Here is a 5,365-nt window from a genome sequence, read left to right on the forward strand (position 1 = left end):
TCACGAAAGATTCAATCAATATAAACTGAATATACTGGAAGAGGATTGTTTCCTGACCGATAATTTAGCGTGACGTTACAACGCGTGACAAATTAGAACTTTTAAGGTATTTCAATAAAAGTCAAATCATCAAATTCTAGTGTATTCAGTTTTTGTTGATTGAATCTTTTGTGAAATTTTGTCTACTTTCTAAATCTGTAATAATTTTTAATGTAGGTGTTCATTTGATAAAGTTATAACATATTTGTCGAATGAAGATTCGTCAAATCGTTGTAAACGTCACGAAAGAATGTGTCATTTACATTTTCATTGAGCCTTATGGATGGGACAACCCTGTTTTGCTATTTTTTTTCGATATTTTCTGAACAAACATGATAATCTTATTTGGGCATTGTGATTTAGTGGTAATACAGAATACAATCCAACAGCTAACTCATTTTCGACAAAAATCTATATGGGACTCTTATGCTTTTATTGGCAGTGTATGACCTGATCAGTTTTGAAAGCAAGCGGGTCAACTCAATCAGCTTTTACCACAACAGCAACCGGAAAAATCTCACATCGCTATTTGACAGAAAAAAGAGCAGACATCGGTTATTTATTTCAAAGAATTTGCCCATTTTGCGTCCGGACTGCCATAGGTATATGCTTTATCGTTTATTATTACTCGCCGCATCTGCATGTGTATTCGATTTTCGCAAGCAGCATAATGCCGAAAGATACCACTAGCAGAACAACCGGTCAAGGTCAGCACGGATTTATCGCCTCTGCAATATTGCGTACAGCTGGACCCAAAAACGTAACATTGACTCAAACCCTAGATAGATGTTTGAACTGTTCATAATTGGCAAAGGGTCAAAGACACTTACCTCATTGAACGCCATCCTGGGGGCTTGGTACTCCGGGTCTGCAGCAGTATTTAATCAAACGTCAATTATTTGCTTGCTTCAAATTGGGTAAGATTCCAATGTTTGTAAATACTGGTTGTCAAGTGTTGCCCTTTACGTGACGTGGGCTGAATTTTGCTGTCAAAGACCTATTCGTTGGTATTTAGAGCACTATTACACCACCCTGGCACTTTTCTTCGGCACGTATTATTCCGGCAAGTAATGGGAGTCCAAATGAAATTAGTTTCTCGCTTCAATTACGTAACGCTAGATTAGTCTTATTCCGGTATCGGAATTTCGCCGTCAGCAAAAATCATTCTCCTCACATCCAGAGGTGAGCAGCAATTTTTCACACACTTGGCAAGTTATTGAGTAAACATGAAATAACACAACCGTGGCGAAAAAAAGTCTGACACGAGAAAAAATGCAAAATAAAGATGGAGACTAGAGCAGCGCCTTTCCTCTTTACAATTCTTTTTAGATTTCTGTAGAACCGAGTACACAATTCACCTTTTGCTACCTCCAGGAGACCAACGTAAACGAAAAAGTACGCGGCGTTATCCGCTAGTATCTCTGGAATCTTGATTCGTTAAGAAGTACCTAAAACGTAAAATTTCGTCACCTAAATCGTCGACCAACCACACAGAATATAGTACAAAACACACCTCCACTTCACCCTTTTTCCAGAGTCAAAAATATGCGAAACAACGAATCAATCTGACTTTTAGCTGTCAATTTGATACAAAATTTCTTCACACACCACTATAAAGGTTCCCCCACACTGACGCGATTATGTCGCAGCGACTGCGAAAATTTCGCTTAGCGATTTCGTCGCGCTTCCTGCGACAGTGCGATTCGCATGTGTGCCCACACCGGCGCGAATTTCGCATTACAAGCGACACAAAGTGACATTTGCAAACTATAGTAGCTAGATGGGACAACCTCAATTTTAATCTCATGGTAATACGACGTATGTTGTCCTAAAATTAAAAAAAAAAATTTCGATTGTTTTATCAGCCATTCAGTGAGAATAGTGTATTTGTCCGCGTGTCTTTATATTTAAAACATCTTTGCGTGAAGCAGGTCGTTTGCTCGACACAATCTAGACACAGTAAGAAAACAAACAAGAAGAGAGGATAGTAAATCAGTTCAATATTAATTCGTCAAAAGGGCGAAAGTGTTTTTTGTAAACAAACTTGTTTCGCTCATTAGTCTGCTGCAGTGTGGAATTTCATGAAAAATATGCGTTAATGTAAATTTTTACCCTTCGTAGAAGTAATTTCAATTGTTTTCTGCTTTGAAATTATAGTAAATTAAGAGAAACCATCAAAATAAAAGTTTGTTTACAAATCTTATTCGCCCTTTTGTAAATTTAATATGGAGTTGACTATAAATATTGCATTATTCAACAATCTGTTTTCAACTATAGTATACCAAGAAGCGCAGTGCTAGTTCAGCAACACAGAAATATACCTCAGAAGAATCAACTTTCACCGCTGACCAGGTTCGTGTTCTTGTCCGCGAATGTGACATTCGAGGTCGTAAACTACTGTTTGATTCCAGTGCGGTCGAGAAAATTTCCGGCGAATCCAATGCAGCAACAACGTCCACTTTCAGTACCGCAATACAAAGCGATCCAACAGCGTGGGAAATTTTATCGCAAAATTTTATATCAGCGCAACAGCTATGTATACCAAAAGCGATACCACGTCGATGGCCGAAATGATTTTTGGTTCTGCACCTATAGTCTTCCAGGACAGCAGTTTGAAGGTACATTGATTAAAAATTCGAAAAACCATTGAGTATGCTTACGTGTTTCAGTAGCCAACAGTAGCAGCAACAGCAGTAAAAAAGTATCCACTTCCACCTACTTGGGCTATGAACTGCCAAGTATCGGTCAGAATGCACTATACAACGGCCGACATACGTCGGAAAGTGATCGTAGCTCCATAGGTACAACGTCACTACGGTCGTTTACTGTTACTTCGTCCACTTTGATGTAATATGATACTTCGTACAACCACAGACAAAGGCCACCACTGCCAATCGAGTTTGCGCATTTGTAGCATCTGGCAGATCCGAGACTTTCAACCAAAAGTGGCCTTGACTCAGGGTATGGTGGAACGGAACCTTGGGCGTTTTCATCAAGTCAACCACGCCATCGCACCGAAACAGTCTAGCATCAATTTCTAGTGATTTCGAGTGTTTTCGAAGACTTAGTTTAGATACCAGTATTGATATTTCACAGTCTCTGAATTGCACAAGTTTAGACGACTATAGTCAGTATGGCAGCTTTCATCGAGGTCAATACGACCGGTTCGGTGAACATTAGCAGTCAAGTGACAGCGAGCGATGGTTGCGCCGGTGGTAAAAATCGACGGAATAGTGAAACCATAGTACTGACTAGACAAAAAGCGTTTAGCGGGGAAGTTCTTTCCACTGCAACCAATTATCACGGGAGACCTTTGCACAAAAAGGCACGTCTAGGAATTGTGCTGTGCGTTCAACTAAACGATGACATGCTGCAGGAAATTGAAGCATTCAGCTCGGAACACATGAGTATATTTGAATCAATGCTGTGTCGTTTAAGAATGGCGGCGGAAAACGCAAGCTACAGGTAGCCGCAGTTACTCCAGGTAGGCTTGATAGAAACCCTTCACTTACCTGTTCAAACAGTTGTGTTAATTTATTGCTACAGATAATGCTGGTTGCCGGCATAACGCAGCAGTGCCCAGTGGATTTTTTTACTGTACCCAAACTGGTAAATCCCATGTGGCTAACGCTAAGCAGTGGTGCGTGCACTCTTGGAACTCAAAGCAGTACATGTTCTAATCGGGCTGCGCTTAAAATTGATAATAATTTTATGAACGATCTTTGTTACCTGCTATTGCTGGCCAACATTAAGGATACACATTTTTTAATCAGCGCACTACTAACGGCGATATTAAAGTACTACCTGGGCTGGGTGAGTACCATTGCCCCTGTGAGTGGTTCCGCTTACGAAGCAGATACAGATTGTGCTACAATACAGCGATAGAAGGAGAAGCGGTGCAAACTAACTACCAATCACCCGTACATCATACTGTGGGTCCAATGTAGCTATTTGTATGGAACCGTCGGACACCCGGTGAAACTGTCGAGAACAATGATCTGCAGAAGCCCCCAATTGAGCAATACCATGGATAAAATTCTAAATGAGCTATCTTACTTCGTAAGATGTAGCGAGATCAAGCGGGTTGTCCTCGTAGAGGCTTTCGACGAGTATAAAGCTGAGCAGGCATTCGCTGCGCAAAAGATTATAAATAATTATTCGCTCCTTATGTTAATTGTTAACTTTAACCAAAAATGCTTTTCCTTGACCTGATGTACAGTGTAAACTAACAGATTTTCGTACGTAATAAAACTGCAAAATAACGAAAAATACAAATTATAGCAACAGTGTCATAAGGTTTGGTGGAAATAACTGTGGAGAAAATAGAGGATTACACAAATCCCCCAGATTCTTGCGATCCGGATCTGCGATGGTTCGTTCGGCAACCACGACCAAAGACTAAACTTCGATGGCTGGTAATGAATAAGTCTTGCTGGGAGCGAACTGGTCGGAGTTACGTCAGACCGGGCTAAGTGACAATATATTGATTTCGAGAAAAGCAAGTTTAAAGTTTAAATTGTAGCATACTTTATATTGTATATACTATTGAGGAAAGGATAACAGTTGACTGAACAGTTCCAGATTGCCATTCGTATTAGTTTCCAGACAAGTGTCCGACTGAAAGTTGGGAAGGGCGTATGCAAGTTGGTTACTTATATGGCTGAAACTAGAATATAGTTATTGCGTTTTTTGCTATAGCATACCATCCGAGAATACACAATTGATAGCTTCATAAACTAACCGGTTCCATGTAATTTTACGGTGCGTTCTCCAAATTGCAATCTTCTTAACAATCTTTTTTTCAATAGTTTTTTACAAATCTCGTACATTCAGTGCATTTTTGTACAAGTAAATTCCATCGTGAATACAACCGGTGGGAGCTTCATGAGATCGATTGAATAGCGGTCTTCAGTAGGCTGATTTGTTCACATCTAGTTGCGTCAGGAACACCCGGTTCTCTTTTTGAATATTTCCCTAGACGTTGTCCTGATTGACAAAGTAGTAAATTCTACTTAAAGGACAGTACGTATCGGAGCTGGACTATTTTTTACCGCTGGTTGGATCTACAAAGTAGAAATCGTTGTTCTCTCGTATAATGACAAAAGTACTATCGCCTGTTAGGAGACTTTGTCCTAAGATAAGATACACATCGTACTCCAAAAAGATGTAAAACAAGGTAATAAAACACCTTAATCCTTCGGCGAAGCTTGGCTTCATAAATATTGTCTATCTTTGGAACCGATTAAAAATTACTCGGTTAGTGGACCGAATTCCAATTTGTGAACATGCGTCCATGTTGTAGTGAATAGGAATTGGCGAAACATAT

At 39.8% G+C, this 5,365-nt stretch overlaps 1 long non-coding RNA gene across 1 annotated transcript; it reads left to right on the forward strand.

Moving 5' to 3' along the window:
• Positions 1 to 2,064: 2,064 nt before the first annotated feature.
• Positions 2,065 to 4,937, forward strand: LOC131682548 (uncharacterized). Its single transcript, XR_009304101.1, has 4 exons — positions 2,065 to 2,391; positions 2,451 to 2,657; positions 2,712 to 3,523; positions 3,586 to 4,937. It is a non-coding gene; the product is annotated as an uncharacterized LOC131682548 (long non-coding RNA).
• Positions 4,938 to 5,365: the final 428 nt, after the last annotated feature.

Source organism: Topomyia yanbarensis, chromosome 2 (genome assembly GCF_030247195.1).
Source record: "Topomyia yanbarensis strain Yona2022 chromosome 2, ASM3024719v1, whole genome shotgun sequence".
NCBI classification, from domain to species: domain Eukaryota; kingdom Metazoa; phylum Arthropoda; class Insecta; order Diptera; family Culicidae; genus Topomyia; species Topomyia yanbarensis.